Genomic DNA, 22572 nt, shown 5'->3' with positions numbered 1-22572 from the left:
AGCATTATAGGAAATAGTTGGAGTTGGTAACAGATGCTGAGCATTTCTGTTCTGCTCTGTGACTATAGGACATGAGGAGATGGCACTAGGGAAAAAATCCATCCTTGTCTGGAAATCATTATTGCTAACCAATCTAGCTTTTGTATACTAATTACTGTTATAATATTGCTTGTCAAAGTTTCTGTGAGCTGGTTTCTGGGGCCGTGTGTGCACTAAAAGTTTTGGGGATCGACAAAGACTTTTAGGCACCATTTGTAAATGAGTAATTAATAAACCAACATAAAAGTTCATTAAGATAGAATGAGAGAGGCAGTCAGAGATACCCTCCAAAGAAAAAGAAGAAAATGTTAACAAAATGTTAACCAAATGTTAACCAAATTTCTCAGCATGTTATCCTGTGAGGTTTAGAAAACTCTATAAGGGTTAATTTTTAAAAGCAATTAGTAATACCAAAAGTTCAGAAATCTTTTATGCACACGTCAAATTCCCATGGATTCCCTGTTCAACTGATGACAAAGCTTGAAGGATTCAATAAGAAGCAGTAATTAAAATAGCAGAAAAAAAATACTAAAGGTTAAGTCTCTAGTTCTTTAACCAGGGTTCTCATCTTCATATAAACACAAATCCCATGGAAAACAGGGTAACATTTTTATAGAGATTAACTAACTAAACAGTAGCTAGTTTATTTAAACTGTTCATTATTTCAGTATCCACTGATAGTTGGATAGCAATAATACAATTAAGAATCCTTCATAAGGAACACTATTCTCTAATGTCTATACTATACCCTTCATTAGCATGGTATCATCCATAATAATAATGTCTTTTTAAAAATTCATTAAATGTTCTGGGTGCTAGTCAGACAAAAGACTAAAAGAACAAACGATTCATTTTTAAGTACTTACAGCTAATACTTAAAATTAGTTTAACTTATTTTTTCGTTTGGCTTTATCTAGAAAAAAAAATCCTACAGAAAACTCATAATTTAGAGCAATGAATATAGCTGCAATATCCCTGCATGATTAAAGAACATCCTGTACAATGGTACATTGTGGGTTTTTTGTTTGTTACTTGGGTGTTCTGCCTCAGGAATGAAACAGCACATTTTCTGTAATGTCACAAATGATTGGAGTTCAGCCACTTCATACATGCAGTTGCAGTGCAAATGAGCACTGAGAAAGAATACATCAAGTGAAATAGCTTAGTTATAAGAATTTTAATACACTTTGGCTGGTGTGGGTTAAGTTTATTCTAAATTGTGACATTGTAAACAAAAATACCAGTACTTTTTCCATAGTCAAGATGATTTCTATTTAGAGATTCTATTTACATCTGGTTAGGGACAGAGTTAATCTAAAATCCTTACAGCAAAGAATAAAAGATTAAGACTTTTCTGTTGTGTTCCAGGCTGAAAAGTCAAAACAACAGCTCACTGCTGCCCTTGAAGCAAAACAAGGAGACACCAACATATTTGAAAGTGTCGTGCACAAAGCAGGATATCTCTTTTTGGTAAAGTAACACTGATGAATATAGCATAAATGGTTTTAAGTATTACTACTTATATAGAAGTTCATCAATTGCTTACCTAAAGGTTTTGGTAAAAAATGTTAGAAGATAGCTGTGTTTCAAATTTTTTGATGTCTGTTTGGGAAGTCTTTAAGGGCTCATGATAATAATGAAGAATTCCCAAGCACACACTTTCTGAGTTTTCTGTTGCTTCGAAAACACCAACTCTTGTCTAAAATTACTGTTGATTGAATCAGTATTCATCTTGTGTATGATTTAATTAAGGGATGTGGAATCTGACGTGTCTCATACCAGTCTGATGTTCAGACAACAGCGATTCAGTATTTTGTAAATACCAGTTCTGTTCTAGGTGTTTTCAAGAAGGCAGCCAAACTGAGGGAGCCCATACCATCCATCTTGCATATGATGTGAATGTTTCTCTGTGTATAGGTTACTCTATATTGTGACTTCTCATGATTCAATCAGAAAATAGGCTGAGGTTTCAGCCTGAGTACCACATGATCATATGTGGAGAGTGTAGCTGGTGTCTCCATTCTCAGTGTTACTGTTAATGGGTATCCTGTTAAAAACAGCTGGGGGTAAGTGGGTTATTTCATCCATGTATACCCATTTAATACACATCTAGTCTAAGCTACTGCTCTAACTTTCTGCAGTCCATGGAGTTACCTCTAACAGGCAGTTCATCTCCTTCTCTCTCTGAAGGCATCTTGGAGGCTCCAGTGTTTCAGTACAACCTAGCAATTTACTGCTGATACAACCTACTTGCAACAACCCTTCTCGCCCAGCTGGAGACTGGTTACAGGCATCCTACCTCCTCCTAGAGTTGGTCACCTATTTTGGTGACATGCATCAAGTTTAGCACACTCATCTTTTTTTTTTTTTTCCATTGACTTAGAAATTATTTAAGTAGTTCCGATGGAGACATTTACTATTGGTCAAATAAATCCCATTTCCACCTGAAGTCTTGAAGGTTTAATTCTCAAGGTCCATCCCCATTTCTGAAGAAGTGACTGTCCTGCAGCTGGAGGTGTAAGATTTCTCTCCAGTAGTTAAAAATTTGGCATTCATATTCTATGCAATATGACCTACCAGGCAAGTTTGTGGCTTTCATTCTTGTTTTTACAGAAGAGAAATCTATAAAAATGGAATGCGTTTCTGTTACAATTTTGTGTATAATTTTGGTCTGAGGACAATTTTTTGTTTTCCAGACCACAACAGAAGCATTCTGGAAAGCTTCATCTGTGTAATTCCTGAGAGCTTTTCACCCAAAAAGCTTTGCTCTTAACTCATGGTTTTGTCTTCCTCTAACTTTTGCAATCAAAAACTTATACGGCCACTTTAACGGTGAACTGAAACCTGTCTGCCTTTATTATAATAAGATCTGAAGCAGTCACCATAATCACCTGCAGCTAAATAAAGAGGTTGATTGTGCCTTCTCTTGAGCCTTAATGGGGTAGACAGCTTGGTTTAAAGGAAGTCCACTGTTGTCCTCAGTGCTAAACTTCAGTCACTCCCCTGGCAACCCCTGCACCTCCAGATGCACACAGCTGCTTAACGTGGGCTTCAGGGTAGCACCTCTTAAAAGGCACAGACTAGCAATCTGTATTTAGAAGTTTGAATTCCTAGGCTGGATTTCAAATGAAACAAAGATATCTTCCCCTTTTAGGTTTCCTGGGGATGCCATGGTGAGGGGAACGCATTTTATGTGCTTTTTTTAAGGCAGGCAGCATGTGCATTCCATGGCCCTGTGCCATCTGCATCGTTAAGCCACCTTCTTCCATGATTTATATAAATCTTGCAAGCACCAAAACTCTGCTAACTATCCAGCCAAACTAAAAATAATCTCTGAAAATAATCCAGTGTAAAAATTTACCTTCCAAGAGAAGAAGCAGTCTATTCTTTACAGCCCTTCAACTGTGTTAAAACACTGATGAAGTTACTGCTTATTGACGGTACCAAGAAATTTAAAGCAATTATTTGCTTTAAGCTGCTTCTGTGTGATAATTAGAGAAACCTGGTGTAGTTGCTGCTTTGAACTATTAAAATGCTGTTAGATTAATGCTATGGAAGAAATATATTGAGCTCTTAAGATTACACATGCACTGAAATTTCCTTAATGGGGTGCAAATTTATCCCTTATTTTTTTTTATTTGTGCCACTGTTGAACACTCATCCTCTATTTTTTAGTGTTTTCCTGATTGTGCTCATTTTTCACATGACTAATTGGAAGGTTGTATTAATGAACAAAAATTTGCAGAGCAAAACCAACACTATCAGTGGGGCTGTTCATTAAATCATGCTTTCCATGTATACCAGCCTAAAACAACCCTAATATTTTAACTACCCTGTAAACAACCAAAAGCTGGGGATGTGGTTTCATAATTATGAAGGGCTTTTTTTTTGGGAAGGGAGATTCATCTGTTTGAGTGCTGCTCTGTTGTCAGTGTAGAAAAGGAAGGATTCCTCCAGGTAACTCAGGACACCTGCAGAGCTTGATTTCTGGTTCATGTAACTCTTGACAGAAGCATCTCCTGATCACTGCTTACAAATGATGTTTAGCCCCCCTCTATAAAATTAATTTCTTGGAATTAATCCCTTTGCTTCCTAAGACTCACAGCTCCCTTAGGTGTCTTCCCACTCCTGTGCCAGGTAAGGGGATGGTCTGCAGGAATGCAGACTCCTAGAAATATTTATTAATGGCTACACCAATCACAAATGGTTGTTACATATGAGCTCTGAATTTATTGGAAAAGGTTCATTGCATGCTACATGTGGTATCTTTGAAATGTAATAGCCAGCCATCTCCTGCCACACAGAGGAAATTTCTAGACAGGGACCTTACCAAAACTCTTTAAACATTTTCATTAAATACATAAGAAAAACAGAAGAATAACAATAAAAAGAAAACAAAACCAAAACCACCAGACCATTGATAGCTATTTTGTGATGTGTTGGGTTTCAAACTGCTGAGAGTGAAGCAGAACTCTGTAGCCAAATCATAACAAGAAATGCTTTCCCTCTGTTATCAGGGCAGTAACACTGTCAGAGTGAGCATTTCCAAAAAAAATGGGGTGGAGAAGCTTCAGATCCTATGTCTGCCTGGTTTAATAGTTGAACTCTGAAAAGCTTTGTCAACCCCATGCAATGAGTATCTGGGAGTATCTGAAAAAAGTGTTGGAAACATTTGTTAACAATAGGGTTTCAGTGGCTGAGTTTGAACTATATTTACTGAAGGTCTTTCTCTGATGCTATTGGTCTCAGACAGCAGCATTTACATTTAAGCACCACCTTTAAGTCCCAGGTCCTACATCTTCTGACATTTCGTTCTCTTTTCTCTTTTTTCTTTCTTTTTCTTTTTCTTTTTCTTTTTCTTTTTCTTTTTCTTTTTCTTTTTCTTTTTCTTTTTCTTTTTCTTTTTCTTTTTCTTTTTCTTTTTCTTTTTCTTTTTCTCTTTCTCTTTCTCTTTCTCTTTCTTTCTTTTTCCTTTTCCTTTTTCTTTTTCTTTTTTCTTTTTCTTTTTTCTTTTTTTTCTTTTTCTTTTTTTTTCTTTTTCTTTGCAATGACTGTAACAATCACTGCAATGTACAAAGCATGTTTTTATTTCTAGCCTATCTAGCCTATTGTATGATAGGATTAACCTACACATTCGGTGTTTTAGAATGTAATGGTAATTTTATCCCCTGTATTTGTCACAGACTAAATAAGGTACATTACCTTTGCACTGGTGGTGCAAAGCAAAGAAGTTGCCTGTGCTGGTTGTGGCTCATTTTAGCATGCATATTCTGAACTTGGAAGAGGATAGAGATTAGCACAGCCCTGTGCAAGGATGACACCCAAATTTAGGAGTTGTTTCACATCATGTCATGTGGTCACATGTCCCTGAACACACTTGAGCTTGTCTAACCTTGAAGCTCAGCGGGGTTAGACTCCAAAAGCCAATACTGGGTGCAGGCTTCCAGCTTAACATAAAGGGGAAAAATGTCACCCTGAGGACAATCAGACCTTGGAAAGGGGTACCCAGAGAGGTTGAGGACTCTGTTCTTGCAAACTTTTAAAACCCAGCTCAAGAAAGCCATGGGCAAGCAAGTCTGAATTCAGTGTGGAACCTGGTTTCAGCAGGAGGCTGAGCTGGAGGACCTGCTGGGGTGACATCCAACCTGAATTATTCTAGAATTCTGTGGTCTGAGGTTGAATTTTATGTATTTCAATGCCTTTATGTAATTTTTGTTGATTAAGTTGCATGCTTACACGGGTTGACTGTAATGATAATATTCAAAATTATAATAATTGTATCATAAGAAAGAGGTCATGCTTTGGCAGGAATAGAGAAAAAAAAATTAATAGCTTTCTAAAGATAGCACTAACTGCCATAAGGCTTGCTTTGTTTATGCATAGGAAAATTTTTCACCAATTGCTAATGACAGACTAACAGCCTATAAATGGAGTAAATAATAAAATAATAAAAATAATTGCAGTAGAGTTTCTTAGGATAAAAGCCTTGTTTCTTTTCTTCTCCTCTGTAAGAAGTATAAATGACCAAAACCAGGGGTATGTTTGTGATAGAAGCAGAGTAGGCTGGAGTACAACTCACAGAAATTACATGATTCAGATATCACATAAAAATTTTGCTTTCCAAGATTCACCCACAACTAAGCTTCTTGTTCATTTAGCAATATATTAGTTTTTCTTTCAGATGAAAGAACAATTACTAGGTATTTTGAAAGGGCATGTTTTTATTTTTGGTTGTTTATCCTTCAAAATACGTAATTACTCACATGTGTCCAAAGTTGTCTATTTCTTCATTGTTGAAAAAGAACTAATTCATTCTCCCTTTGGCTGTTTTGAAGACCTGGATGGCAGGGTTGAAGGGTTTAAAAATATGAAAAGTCTGACGTTTTCCAGCTATTGGAATATACTTTTTTACAAAGTGTAAAGTGTAATTGCAAAGAGGATTGACTGTTTCAGGAGAGGGAAGGTGTGGGAGCACACAGGCTGGCTTTGAAGAGAGAGGGGTTGAATTTTGACCTTGATTTAGGTATTTTGCAGCTGCACTCCTCCTTAGTGGAGCCTGTCGGTTAGAGCTCACTTTTTCTAGGGCTGTGAAATCCAGTCCTGGAGCTGTGGTCTTTACCAGCAGGCATGTTTTGTTGGTTACTTTTAACTGTAATTAGCCCTAATGGCTTCAGGAACATGTTGTTGGGAGGGAGGTGCTTGTTAGGTGGACCACATGCAACAATGGCAAAGTCCTTCACGGGGAGGCTTGGTGGAAAAGGCTGGGTTGCAGGGGGAAAGTAGTCATTTGCATCATATAATTAAGAAATGTATCACTGAGTATACACCTAGTGAAGGTAAATTATGAAGGCTTTTGGACAGATTAAATCTGGAATTTTATATTGTGTGCATTTTTTTTAATGTAATATATTTAAACGGCACACAAAATGCATATTTGATCTGAAATTACACAGAAAAGACTAGTAACACAATACCTGACAAGCAGAGAGACAATTCAAATAATTTTGGGAACTGCAGCTGCTATGAAAGGCAGCAGCTTTCTTTGTAGGAGTTGCATGTAGTAAAGATGCCACAGCAGTGTCTGTAACCTGTAGGAAGGGATGTGGAGACAAACAGATATTTAATTACAGCTCTTGAAAGAACACGAATAGAAATTCAGGTTTCTGAACACGTTTTTGAACCTATTCTTTACTTTCTGGTTCAATTAGGCTACACCCAGACTCTAGAACCTGGGAATAGTCTTTAGATTTCCAGGCTGTGGGCATGTCCAGATGTATTTTGATGCAAGTCAAGACAAGGCCCCAGCACGCCCCAGCAGTTGTAGTCTGCCTTGCTTCTACCAAAAGGCAGATAGAAACCATCTGCCAGCAACACAAAGCATATCTTCTTGTATCTCCACAAATCAGTATAAATGTGGGCTGCTTATCTGGGCCCTGGCTCTAGCAGGACAGTGGAACTGATCATATTATTCAGGATCTGTCGATGTTAGTATTTCACTAACTCTTAAGATCCACCTATTCCAGGACCAGCTCAGCTTGCTTTGCTTGCTGAGGGCTACCCCACTGCATGTTTTTGTCAAGACACACTGCAGGAAAAACATGAACAAGATTGTATTAATGTTAACATTAAAGAATTAACATGTATCATATCATTGACTTCTACCAAAGCAGATTTTGTTTGAGGGATCATGTGTGAAAATCTTTAATTATAGTAACTTTATCCAGAAGCGTTCTTAGCTCACAGAAATATGTACCTAGATACACCTGCTCAATAACCATCTGTTTTTTTTGAAGGATAGTCAAGTAATACTCCTTCAAAAAAGAGAAACTAAGTGCTCAACATATTAAAGAAAATCAGGATTAATCAATGATTTACTACATTATAAGCAATTTGCATTTATAATAAAAATACTAAGTATTTAAAATTCTAGCACTCTTGTCAAGATGCAAGTAAAAACAATCTGCTTAGAATCATTTGCCTTAAAATTAACTTGAGCTGGTATTGCTGTTTACTAGATTAGGCAAGATGTTTTTCAGCTGATAAATAAGGAATGGAGGTTTTGCCAGATGATGCATTCTCCTTAAATCAAAATTGACTTTGAAAGGATTTGCTTTGCTTCTTATGTAATTTTTCTTTTATACAGCATGTCTGAGATGAGCTTTGGCCAACTTTGCAATGAGATGTGATTACTTTCTACTGCTGTATTTAACTGCAAAAATTGCTGTGACCTGCAAATTCACTCACATGCTGAAGTTCAGACTGAGCTATTGTCAGAGCTATGGAGAGATATGGAAGTCAAGAGATTGTGTCACTTGTTCTGCATGTTTTGTCCATCAATGTGCAACGTGATGGTGTCAAGTATAGTAGCCTATGGAAATGATAAGATTTTCACAAAATTTTGTCAAATAATTTCAAACAGAAAAACAAGGTAAAATTGCATGGGAGTTGAAGTCTAGAGCAATGTGAAGGGCTGACTTTAATATGTTTTGAATTCAACTAGAATAAAGGAAAAGAAATTCTGTCAATGCCTCACAGGTGAATGAGAATTTATTCCCTAGCATACTGCAGATTTCTACCTCAGTGATTTTTGCCAGAAATATTGTGAATTTGTTTTTTAGACTTGCTACATCTAGAAGTTAATCATCTCCCATAAACATGCAGGCCTCTAAAGCTTATTGGAGTGTAGTAATGGATTTTAATTTCCTTTTTCTCTTCCTTGTTTAGGTCCTCTTGGTTTATGCTTGTTACCAGGAAGAGCTTGTTGGCAAAGAACCTGTGCTTGTTTTCCTTCTCATGACAAAGAGGAGGAAAATTATACTTTGGTACAGTTTTATGCAACTGTACAGCAGGATCTACAGAGGGAAAGACTTTTTTTCCTAGTGACCAGCTGTCTGAAACCAGCAGTGCATGAACACATTCATTCACCCAGATAATAATTTCCCAGATTTGATTTAAGACACTTCATTGAAGTTATTATGTTCATGTAAAAGAGCAACAATATATGAGTGAATCAGGCCTTAGGCCTTGATTTTCATCCAAAAGAAAAAAGCAAATGAAGAAATTCAGAGAACAAAACAATGGGTAAAGAACTGGAACTGAACCACTTCTGGAGGGAGATTTAGGACTTAATCCTGCAAAGAAAAATCTTCTCTGGCCCTGATCCAAAACCAGTACTCAAGTCTTAACTCTAATTCCATCAGCAGTTTCACTGAAGCCAAATGTCTGTCCAAGTGCTTTGTAGACTGGGGCCAGAATATCAATGATTTGCAGAATTAAATCCTCAAAGATCTTGGTCAAGTGATAAAGACTTGACCAATGGGCTGAACTTGTAAGAGAAATAAAAGGATCTAGCTAGGGCATAGCAATGGGTTGTAAAGTCAAGTGAGTATTTAGGAAGTTGCAGCAAAACCTGCTGAAAGAAAGTAGCTTTAGTATTATTTAAACATTTTCAACTTATTTTTCTCCAAATAAGATAATTTCTAAACAGGTTTTGAAATAATACAGTGTTTTTGAGAACCGATAATTTTTGTTGTGGCAAAATTCATTTTTTTTTCCCTCAAACTTTCTACCCAAATTTGCTAGGTTGGAATTTAGAACCAGAATTTAGGCATACGAGAATGCCTCCACATTTGTTTTCTGGATGTACAGGTTGTTTCCTGGCTTTCTTCTGAAACAAATACTTCTGGTGTCCATTCTCGTTATTTGAGCAATATATATCACTCTTCCTTTTGCAGTTTAGTGGTACATGTATATAAATGATATATGTAATATATTCTTATTATTTACCATCAGCATACTGATGCAGCCTATATCATAACCCATTCCTTGCAGATTGCTGTTTCTTGAGCTGAAATCTTTCTTAAACCACTTAAGAGGTTTGTTCCACGGTTCCTACTCTATTCAAGTAGACAGGAGAGAAGTATTTAGGCTATGGGGGTAAAAGGCAGTATCTGAATGGTGAATTTCTTTTCATAAGGCAAGTATGCCTGTGGCAGCATCAGTGGAGATGGAAATAGTGGATAACTGCTTGACACTGAATGTAGGTTTGGTAAGAGCATTCCATGCTGAGTGAGGTGGGAGAGCAGCTCAGAGCACTCAGAGACAGCCCAAAGCTGGCCAGTCTGCCTCAAGGGCTGACATCAAGGACTGATTTTGGGGAGCCTGGGTCTGCCTGTGGTCTCCTCCCTCTAAGGCCAGGTTGTGTTTCAGCAAAGGGACCACATCCCCTGTCCCTCCCAGCCCTGGGAGAGGTGTGCTGGCAGAGGCTCCTGGAGTGAGAGAGTCACCCTGTCACCTCCTCCCATGGCTGGGCTTTGAGTGGTTTCAAGTCCTGCGGGGCCAGTTATGCCTGGCGTGTAGGGCTGCTGCATTTCGGGTTCTGCATGTTCCTTTCCAAACCAAATGTGACAAAAATTTACTTTATAAGCAGTGAGCTGTGCAAATAACCCAGGAATCTGTAGCTCATATGTGGCTCAGAGTTCAGCTTCAATTTTGAGCTCACGCTCATTGTCTTACAGCAAGCTGGTTTAGAACTCCTCATGCTTCCCAGGATTTGCATTAACATCCAATGCTTGTTGTTTTTTGGCTTTTTTTCCCTTGGACATTTGGATCTGGGACTGTGATTTGTGCTATTTGAGACAGGATATTTGGATCCAGACATAAAGTTTACATGTAGATTTAATCTGAGCTGTCTCTAGTTATGAGCACATGCAGAGGAAGAGAAATGGGGAGTAAAGAAGGTGACTAAATTCCCCAGTGTGTTCATGTTCAATTTCATTTGGTTTTGGACAGAGATTTGAAATGATTTTCAAGTTATTTAAACAGGCTGCCTCTTTATGTCTTAATCTAAACTGGACATCTTTCTAAATAGATGTTTTTAAAAGCCCTGCTATAAACTAATTATAAATTACTGATATGATGCAGGAATTCCTAATTCAGAATCAATGGCTTGTGGTATTTTACTGTTTCCACTGGAGGATATACTGTTTAATCATTAGGACGATTAAGAGGAAGACATGAATGAAAGTAACTGCAGATGGTTCTTAAACTGCTGGAGTGCTACATCCAGATTTCACATAGACCTCCAGCTGTTTATGTTCTCAGTATGCAAAGCAAAGGTTGCCCCACAATTAACTTTTACTGCAAGCACTCAGCCAAGACTTCGACTACACAAATGCCTACTAAGAAAATTTCTACACTATACCACTTCCTTTACATTTATGCCACACTTCATTATAGGTGGTAAATAAACATTAGATAGCAAGCAACCAACAAGAGTCCTTTTGTCTACTACCCTACATAGGAATCATCTAACCTTAACAGGGAAGATGTGCTTTTGCAGTTCAACCAAGCTGGTAGTAGTCTTTCTATATTCGCTTTTCCTTAAGAAAATGCAGTTCATGCCCTTTCCCAGTGAATAAATGGTTCTAATTATCTGAAACATTTCACATTTTTTCCAGTGTTTAATCACTGGCTTCCAAAAAGCCTGGACTTGGAACAGAACCTTGAAATTCTGCATGACCACAACAGTTGCTCTTATCTGACTTAATCTTGCCCACCTCAGGGATAATTTACAGCTATTTGATCTGCTGTGTAAAATACATCCAAGGATAATGACCTATAGCCTCCTGCAATCCCACTTGCTCACACAGGATATTCCAGGGTTGCTTTGGTTCAATTGAGAAATAATATTTTCCAAAAGTAGCCTCAGTGAAAGCCGTTCCACCCAGGAAAGAAAGCCCTGATCCTCCATTTCTCTTGTGCACTTGGTGGGCCACTCTTGGCACTCTATGGGCAGCAAAAGCTTTCTGTGAGGGCACCTTTTGTCTGGGAGGAATCTTCATCCACATTGAATTTTGGGAGTCGAATGGCCAATTTCTGCACAGAGCTCCTGGCTACTTGTTTTGGAAAGTCACTTTTACTGTGTGAAAGTACCAAAGTCTAACTTGGGATAATGCTGCTTCCTCAATAAAGACACTTACCAGGGTGGTAGAGAATAAAATAAAGCAATTAAAAAAAAAAAAGATATTACAGCCTATATCATTAACAGCGTTCCTGAAAAAGGGAATCTACACTTAACTGAATGTCTGTGGGTTTTTCTAGTGCCTAAGGAGATTGAACTTTACTTGTTACTTGTTCAGGGTGGGGGAGGATCCTCAAACAAACACTTGGGTACAGTGTTTGTTGTGCTCCAGAAGTGGCTGCTCCTCAGTACTCTGATGGCTTCAGGCAAACTGGAGTTAATCATATACTCTGCAGAATGTGAAAAACTGGTGGCCTCTCGGGTGTTTGGGTTTGAAACTACTATTCACTCTGCACAAGACAAAAAAAGAAAGGTGTTATCCCAGGGAAGAATCCTTTTTGTTGTTGTTTTCTGCTGTTAGCTGAATGACTTAATATTCCGAGAACATTAACTCAGATGGATTTACGAAGATGAATGTGTAATTAGGGGTACAATCCACCTCCATATCTGAGAAACTGTGTAAAACCAGTGAGAAGGAGCTGTACAGCAACAGTCACATGTGCCCCTTAAGCCTGATGCTGACAGGGACTCCTTGGCCGGAACCTTTTGAAGTGTGACCTTTTGAAGGCTCGTAATGGAAAGAGGAAGAAATGTCTCCTGACTGTAAAAATCTAGTTTCCCCTCTCCATCCATGATAAATTGACTGCTTTGTTAAAGTGACAGTTTGCCCTGTTTGGATGCCAACAAAGGCAAAAAAATGAGAGCATGCCTGCCTGGCACAAAGCATGTGAGTAAGCCACATGCCTCTCTGCACCTCTGGCTTACTGTGCCGAGGCTAAATTCACAGAAATTCAGAATTTGAAATATGCCTAAGAATGTACTGGATGCAGCATCAAAGCATGGACTTGATCACCGTCATCCATTCACAGTCTTGCAGAGTGTAGTAATGCATATTTTCCTGCTTATTCTTAGATTGACCCCTGAGAATTATTTTAACTCTTGCTGAGACTGGGGGAGTAGACAGGCTACACTAGAGCTTTGATATATTAGCTGATTAGAGCTTCTGGCAGCCTTCAGGATGGGGTTTCTCAGCAGCAAGTTCTCCAGAGGATTTCTGAGGGTGGGATTACTGTGAAGTTTTTTTTCTTGATGGCAGCCCTGCTCCTAGTAGAGTGTGTGAAACAAAGGTTCAAATGTTGGCATATTCCCCTACGGGATAGCAATATTCACAGTAGAAAATTTCTCTATCTGAAATAAGCTACACAATTTTTTTTTTTCTGATCCGTGGTGCATTCAGATGAAGCATAATCTGTATACTAGTATATAGTGTAACTAGTATAGTTATATTTCTGTACCACTTTTCCCAAGGTCACCCAAATTAATGTAAAAAGAAAAAAAATCATAGAAGTTATGTGATTGTTTTTCTATAAAAACAGAGTATCAAGAATTGAGAAATCAGGAATTCTTGATACCTCAGATGCCTGAGTTAGAAGTATAGTCATTGTTCAGCTCTGATGCAGTCTTTGTAGAAAGTTTAACATCTGAATTTCCTCCAAAAGTGCTAATTCTCACCAATGACTGTAGAAAAATCCTGCTGTACCTAGGTTCTTATATTTGATACTTAAATTTGGATGGGATTAGTTCCCCTCACAACTGCTAGCACCTTCTGGTGCTTACTTCTGTTCTTCAAAAGCTTTGAAATCTTTGATAGAAAGATAACTGTAGTTTCTTTTTTTTTTTTTCCTCACCCTTTTTGGAACTGCATATGAACCTTACACTGCTAAACCACTGGGAGACTATCAAGAAATAGTATCTTTCAGACAGTTTAAAATAGATTCAGAGTAACCAAAATGCAGAAGATGCAGTATATCCTTTCACAAATCCCACAACCTGTGCAGGTTAATCCAGCAATGTAAAGTAATGCTCTTCATTGCATGTGTGATATTAGGTTTAAGGAAATTTGAAGACTAAGAGATTTTAATTTGCTCCCTGCAGTAGTTAATTACAATCTGGGAGTGCGGGTTTCTCTCCAGTGCTTTTGCTAAAGAAGGTGAAAAATTTCTTTCTCTCGTCTAGCTAAGTAAGAGAGCTGGGATCCTGAGATGTGTAAGATCTTTTTGGCTTCCAGTGGAGATGCTACAGCTGAGCAAAAGTTCCTTTCCACCTCCTGGCTGTATACTCCTTATTACAATATGTTGCTAATGTTTATGAAGGAATTCACACTGTTACCATCTCTTGCTGCTGTTCTCAGAGTCCCACCTACAGACTTTTAGAGGAAGAAACATTTCCTTTCCACCTTCTTTCATGCCCCTTTAGCAATTTGGTCCCCACCACAGGCATGGCTGAGTTGCTCACCCCTGCCTTCCCAGCCCTTTGAGCCACATCCAAGCACCGTCCCATGCAGCTGCCACTTCATCTCCACCCCTTCTACATCAGAGTATCAAGCCACAGGAGAGGCTGCTGCCTCTTAACTGTATTTTTTACTCTCTTAACTGTATTTACTCTCTTAACTGTGTTTTTTTGTGTGGTTAGGAGGGAGAAGAAGGAGGAGCAGCCCAGACAAGATGACCTTGGTGCTTCCTCTGCCCTATTCTGTGGGTTCAAAAGGCTCTGGAGTCCCTAGGTGAGGATCAGTTGCTGTGGTGTGATAAGGTGTGCACCCGGCCATGTTGCTGCATTTGTCATTTAATTTCTGTACCTTTGATTGTCATGATGATGTAGAAGGCTAAACCCATATACAACTCATGCTACATTGTGGGTTGATGAGATCTAGGGGGAATTAGTATCCTCCAGCTGCTCATTTGTGGAGCAAAAAAGAAAAGGAAGAGAAATTATGAATACTCCCTCTTACTTGTAGCAGTATTTAAAATATTGATGCTTCTGGAATAAATCCTTTGCCCAAAGGAGTCTTAAATGTACTGAGCCTGGAATGTTTATTTACACCTCCTTTGAGCCTGTCAAGGTCGGCCAAGTACAGACCACAGAAAGTATCAAGCAGAGAATATAATGAAATCTAATTATTCCAAAAACTTTATCAGTCCAGAAAACACATGTAGGAAACCTGTAAATGGGGGGCAATTAAACACAAGTGTCAGCAGAAAAAAAGTTAATTCAACGCTGGAAAGTATCTTACGGTGAATACCCAGTGTAGGCTGAAAATAAACAAGTGATCTATGAAACGGAAAATACGAGTAGTGAGAAGACGACCGTGTTAAATCTTCAGGCCCCCTTGTGTAACCCACTCTTTAAAAACCGATCCAACATTGCCACCTGCAGGTCGCTTTGGTGAGGAGCTGGAGGGGCCACGGCAGCCTGCCCGGTGAGGGGGACACGGGCACAAGCGTGAAAGTGGGATGGGAGTGTGCCCTGGTACAGCCCGAGGGCGGGGCATTAGCCAGCACAAATGCTTGGTTATATTCTTCAGACGCAAAATGTAGCGCTGCTTTGAGACGCTGATAATTAAAACACTCTTCCTGTTATAAAAAAAGCCCGTTTCACTGATTTACGAGAGAGGAAATCATTAATCATGGACTCATTCAATCAGTTAGGCTGGAAAAAGACCTTTAAGGTCATTGAGCCCAACCATTACCCAGCACTGACAAGCCCACCACTAAGCCATGTCCCCAGGTGCCATATCTAAATGGTTTTTAAATCCCTCCAGGGACGGTGACTCCACCACTGCCCTGTAGCGAAAGTTCCACTTTCCGACTTTTTTGTCGCAGATGGACATCAGTATGAACCCATAACTTTATTCCTGTGGATGAACATCTGCAGCCCTACAGCCTTGCTGCCTGAGGAGGGACTCACTAACCCCAGGCATCTCCCTGGTGAGCTGGAGGCTGGTATGGAGATATCCAAGCTAGCAGACCTTCCAGCCAGTGTGAACTTCCAACGTGGCTCTGAATGCAGCCCAGCCATTTTTTGGAAGTGTGGTGCTGAGACTAATACACCTGCTCCAGAACAGTCTGTCTGTGGGTCCTGCCAGATGTACCTGGGGACAGATTGAAGTGAACCAGACCTGTGATATGTTTTCTGAAGGGTAACACTGGACCGACTGAATATTCTATTAACAACAGCCCTCACTCATTTTGAAAATGAAATACAGAGAATGGAAAATTGCTGATTGCAGAATACGTGGAGGTCAACTGTTACAGTCTTTGTGTGAAATAAATATTGGATACTAACAAATAAGTGATGTTAGACTGAAAAATGTTAGAAGACTTTGGCTTTTTGTTCTGAGAATGTGTTTTTGTAGAGCATCAGATAGGAAGGCTACAGTATATGTTTTAAAATTAGGCTTTGTTTTTCTCCATTCCAGCTAGAAATTTTTTGAGAATCTGAGATAAAATGCCAAGGCTGTCAGGAAAGTAGTTTTGTGGTTGGGAGTGCCAAGGAGAGTCCTGTCTGGCAGCAGGAGCTGTATTTTCTAAAAGTCTTTTTCTGAAGGAGATTCAGGACAGCTGAATTCCTTAATTTTTTTCATCTCTGTAACTAACTGTTTGTGAGATCTAGAGTCATAAGTAAATAAAATGTTCAGTTCTGTAAGTCAAAATCCCCAAAAGGCAGAAGGAGAGGGATCAAAATTTTTCTACTTGGTAGTAGTGTTTTTGGATTGCTTGCTGCTTTTGATTTAGGCTTGCTTCCGAACAAAACATAAATTTAAGACAACAAAGGAAAAGAAGATTGGAATAGTAAAAACTTTTCAACAATTTGAGATATTTTTTCAGGGTTCAGTGAAAAGATCTAAATCTCTCCTTGTAAGGCATATTTTTCATCATGTTTCTTTAAAGCCTCCCTTCCACAATCAGCTAATTACAATTAAAAGTGATGGGAAGGGTCACTCTCAGCAGTTGCTAACTGCAGCTAATCCATTACAGAAGGGGAAGAAGTATCTCATCCAGCTGATGCAGGAAAGAGCTTTTAAAGAGTTAGATCATATTGCCCAGACAAGAACTTGGCTATGATGGTGCATTTAGCACCCCTAATCTTAATGGATGAGCTATGGAATGTTTGCTAATCATGTGAGCAGTTAGGAAATTGGTTTTATGTCTCATCAGAAGAAGTTAAAGAAAAAAGAAAAGGAAGGAAGATGTGGGTACCTGCCCATGTATGACTAAATCAGTTGTACCCATTGCATATTTTCTCACTTTTTTTGGAGTACCTGCTCAGGATCCTTTTTGTGGTCACAACTTTTCTGCTAACCAAGCTGCAGAATTATTATCTGCAGCACACTTGCAGGTGCTGACTTGAAACTGGTTGGTAAACCCTAAGCAGAGATTTAATTGGACACTTGGATAGCACAGCCCTTCTGTACATCACCTGTGTTTATTACCTTGATTACAACTGTATTGAGACACCACTTCTGAATAAGAGCCTTTTGCTGGGTGCAGTGGGGATTTCTGGGTGCTGCTAGTCTTCCACGAAGGAGGCTCTGACCAGTGTTTGGGATCTTTGTGGTGTTTGGGAGCGAGAAACTGCTGTTGGACCTGTGTATGCATCTCTCCTTGAAGGTTAATCCCAGGAGCAACCTCCCACAGGCATCTGGCTGGGTTGAGCCACGTGGTCCTCACTGCACTGAAGGCTCCCACATACCCTAAGAAAGCCCCACACCCAAAACACATTGCACAAAGACAGCCCCTACCCAAAGTTTCTGGAGTTGCAGTGAAGCAGAAGGGGCTACAGATGGTAGCCTGCAAGAAAAAGGTGGCAGGGGAAGCAGAAAGAAACAATAAGCACCTCTACTGTTGTAGGCAGCCCCTGCATTAACTATGGTGCACCTAAGTTCCCACTGTTTGTCTGCCTTCAGGCTTCTCACATTTGCTGCTGAATACAGGCACCAGATTTTTTCACTTTCTCTGGGTTTCTCCCAGGCTGCTTATGTTCAACTGTGTTTGGGGTTTCTTTGAAGGATGGAAAAGCATTGCTGTTTACCGGGAAGGGCTGAGAGAGGATCTCATCATCCTCACTGCTTGAAATCTCATGAGGTCCCTTTCCATAGCCATGGTTTATTTTTATTAACTCATAGACAGCATTACATTATAATAATGACTGAGTGCTGATGCAGGCTGAAATCAGGAATCACTGAAGTTAAAGCTGGGTATGCTTACATAATGCTGCTTCTCTCTGCATAGTTTTGGTTACACAGCCTGATAGCATTTCCATTTTGCCTCTGCCCCCCAGGTAATCAATAAGCTCTTTACCACCTTGAATAATTGCAATTAATTTTTCAGACCCTCAAAAGGGAGCTGGTGGAGATTTCTCCTCTGCTGTGTGCAGCTGCACAGAGGCTGGGTAAGCTGATGCTTTACCAACTCCACCCCCTGTGCAGCCCACTGGGATTTTAGCCAAAATTTAGCCATCGTGGCTTAAACACCAATCACAGCCCTGGCATTTTTTTCTCCTTTGCTTTCCTCAGATGGGGCTAAAAGCAGGAAGCTGTTTCATTTTGAGTGTCCCAGTTATGCTGATGGGTTAATTGTAGGCATTTGTAGGAGAATGAGGGAGCAAGCACCCATCTGTAGGCACTACTGCCTTTCTAGGGTCCTACACAGTTTGTTTATGCTGCAAGACAAGGTGGCCTCACTCAATCTCATAGGCTTGTCCTGGTGAGTCTGACTCATATTAGTGACATGCTATTTCATTTATTTTAGAGAAATGTGTGTTAATCACCGTGTTAACTCTGCTGTTAAGGAGAAAAAACCACACCTTAGGGGTTACCTAGATTTATATGTTTTTAAACTTTCACGTGGCTCAACCCAGGAAGTATTGTGGATGTTGTTTGTGTTTTTTGTGGTACTTATACTGCATGATATATCTGGCAGGATGAGGAGCAGAAATGACCTCTGAAATGTCACAAGCAGCTAAAAATTATACTGAACTAATTTCCTTTCACACTTAGTACTTCTGCAAAATAAGGAGAATTTGTTTAAACTCAATGGCCCAGTCCTACTGTATGTTCCAACATACATTTATCTCTGAATGGGAGACTTGATTTTCTTCTTATAAATTTAGATTTAAGCAAGCCAAATAATAGGCTAGGTTAAAAATGCCAACTGTTTCCCAAAGAAAATTTCTCTGCCTGCACAAGAAAAAATTACCTTTTTAACTTCCAGTGTAGGACAACCAAAACACCTTGATGGGTAATTTGCATTTAAATTATTTTTTTTGGTATAAAAAGTGTGATGAGTTCTTTGACAAAATTTTGACAAAATACATAACATGAAAGCAACTAATTAGTCTGCAAGTATCCCTCTCTTTACTTGTCTTTGTAACAGCAAGGTATTTTCAAAAGCTCTATAGCATCTTTAGTTCTCCTCTTTCCAGCTTTTGAAGGTTATGTAACTTATTGTCACACTGCTATTGCTTTTCCTGTTTATTTTGCTATCTGTAATGTCAAACAGCATAAAATTCAATACTTGCCTGCTATATGTGGGGTTGGGCTTTGGGCCTCTGTGGGCAGGAGGAGCACAGTTTCTCTAGTACCTCAGAGATTAAATTACTTTTTCTTACTCCTGAGAAATCAGCAAAACATTTCTTTGAATGAACAATGCATTTGCAGTGTTAGATAAATATATGAATAGTCTGCGATTTTCCTCATGATGAAAATTTATATTCTTTTATATTTCATTATATTCTTAACACATACAGAGTGTTACTGTGTAGGGAGGGGAGGGGGAAGGTTATTTTACTTACTTCCGGAAAAAAAAAACTAAATAGGGTTTGTTTGGGGTTTTAATGGGTTTTTTTCTGTGTGTGCTTGTGAGGCACATTATTGTCATGAGAAATAGTTAGTGTGTTCCTCTCTGAGCTTAAATCAGGAGCAACTCCATTTGAGTCAGCACTACTATCTAAATTTAAAAGGAATTAAAAAGAGCCCCACAAACAACAAAGCAAACTAAACCCAAACCTCCTCTCTTCTGCTTTTTAAAAGCAGTTGTCGATTTTAGTGTGATTTCAATTCCAAAATTCAAGGGTGCATTGGAAACTGTGGGCTTCACAGCCCCCTAACAAATTAGACCTGTGTGTGTTGAGGTTTTTTGTAGATTTTTATTCTGTGAGGGGGGGGGGGGGGGGGGGGGTTTGGTGTGGTTTGGTGTTTTGGGTTGGTTTTTTTTTTGGGTTTTTTTCCCCTGTAATAATGTCACTGGTGGGAGTAGATGCTAAAATCTTTCTATGGAATTTAAAATCTGCCCTAAAATCTTTGTCAGTGTATCAGTAAAACTTAAAAAATATTCTCCCTCCGTAGCATGTCTCCTTAAACATGTTCATAAGCCTCCCTTGACAGTGAGGTGATTAACCCTCTGATCAGTACAGGATGAATCTCAGCCTCAGGGTGAAGGGACTGGAAGAGCTCCATGCTGTCAGTGGAGTGCTTGGCCCTGACAAGAGCCCATTAAACCCCTCCCTGATGGCTTACTAAAATCTGATGATACTCAATTAATAAAAAAATAAAATGTAGATGGATGTGTCTGCCTGCAGTGAGACACGTGGCAATACCCTGCTGCCCACAACGAGGTGTTGGTAAACCCTGCCTGCCTTACCTTTGAATATGCCATGGCAAAAGTCACATAAATAATAATAATAATTAAAAATCTGCCTTGCTTGCTCTCAATCAAGAGTGGAAAATGACAATTTAATCTTTGGGATTTATACTTACTAAGATGCTTAAAAATGGCAATTCACAAGTTTTGATCATATAGTATTTGCGTAATGTACATTTGTGTAATGTTTAATTTTAAAATACCACAATAACTGGTCTCAGTGATGTTACTAGAGTGTCTGAAGATTACTGTGGTTTTGGTGTACCTGGGTTTTTAGTGGTACTTATACTGCATTGGGGTTTTCTGGTGGTGTTTTGTTTCTGTTTGTTTTTTTTTTCTCTCTATCTTAATTGGAGCTATTTCTTTGCCAGAAATTTTTCTGTTTTTAGCATTACCTGCCATTAAAGTTAAAAGCAGATTTACAGCAGTAGAGAACTAATTGTTGAATAGAAAATTGAAAGTCTTATACTTTCAGTTGCCACACCGTGGCAATGTTTCAGAGAATTTAGCTGAAGCGCCGACAGGGTTGTTGAGCCCCAGCTCGGCTGGTGGTGGAGCATTTCCCTGTAACCCTCTACTCTGCATAATTCAGTGTGACCGGGACAAGCACCTGTGTCAAGAGGCAGGAGGAACGCACTGAAATAGCAGTGGTTGAGGGTGAGGATAGGGTGGAGGGATTTGATTACGTTTTTTAAAATTCTCATCTTTTTAATTGGGATGGGAGACACCAGCATTGCTGTTCTCTGACCCCTTCGTGTTCTCTTCCTGGTCGTTTTTTTTCTCCTACTCAATGTATTTATTTTTTGTAGGGGAAATCAGAACTGTTATTTCTGAAAGTGAAAAATGGGCAGGATGGCACACTTGCCTGTTTCTCTCACATTTATATCCAAATATTCTGTAATGCAAACCCAATATATCAATAAGATTCTTAATTGCAATAAGATTGTCTACCATCTTCCGTGTTATTGGGGTTTTTTTCATAAAGTAATCAATTTGTTCACACACATACTGTCTTAGTCTCTCAGTGCAATGGGAACCTGTGCCTGTTGGAAGCTTTACTCCAATAAATGCCTGTGAAGGAGTAAATGCCAACATAATTTCTCAAATTTGCCATATTTGACAAAGACCAGAGATAGGACACAGCCAAACCCTGGATCCCGCTTGCTTCATGCTCAGTCAGAATGTTGTAGCTGAGGCAGGTATCTCTATATTTCCTCAGCATCCATACCTCCTTGAAGAATTATTCTGTATTTAAATATTAGAGTGAAAAATAAAATTAATTAGATGGACTTTTGCTGATTCCTCAGATTATGTTTTGACATTTTGCCTGGTAATTGTTGGATGTCAGGTTGTATATGACCTTTTTGAAGGTCAGTATAAAGGAGCTGAAATTTGAGGCTGATGGAAAAATGATATTTAGGAAAAATTGTTACTGATTAGTACACACTGCTGCCCCATGTAATGACATACAGTTGTGGATATACAAAGTTAAAGGTATCTTTTCCTTTTCCTGGATCTGCTCCCTTTTCCTTCTTCTTTTGTTTAATCTTGAGGTGGAGCCCTGGGGCTCTGCAAACACACTTGCCCTGGCCAGACTCTCTCCATCAGGTAAAACTACCCAGTACACACTGGTCAGGACTCTGGGCTAACTAGGCAATTTGTCAGCTATGAAACTGAGCCCTAAAGAGAGATTAATAAAGTGTGCAGGTACTGGGCACACCTCTGAATACAGGAATATCTGCTTATTGCAGTTTATCCCCTGCAGAACTGATGTGGAGTAACACAGGCAGAAAAGGAGAGTGCAAGGTATGGTATGAACAAGAGTTGCTGTGAAGCTGCTGCAGTGCTCCTGCCTATAGGAGAAGTAAGAACAAAGTTTAAGAGAACTGCAGTTTTTTCTGGCCATATCTCTCCACTTCTTTACCATAATAAATAAAAGAAAAAAGGATTCAAGGCCTTCAAACTTGTTTTCTGTGGTGTGGAAGATTATCCTCAATATTCAGCTCTATTTTCACCCACAAACAAGGTCCA

This window comes from Chiroxiphia lanceolata, chromosome 5 (assembly GCF_009829145.1).
Source record: "Chiroxiphia lanceolata isolate bChiLan1 chromosome 5, bChiLan1.pri, whole genome shotgun sequence".
Taxonomy (NCBI): Eukaryota; Metazoa; Chordata; class Aves; order Passeriformes; family Pipridae; genus Chiroxiphia; species Chiroxiphia lanceolata.
Note: the sequence above shows the minus strand (reverse complement) of the source record.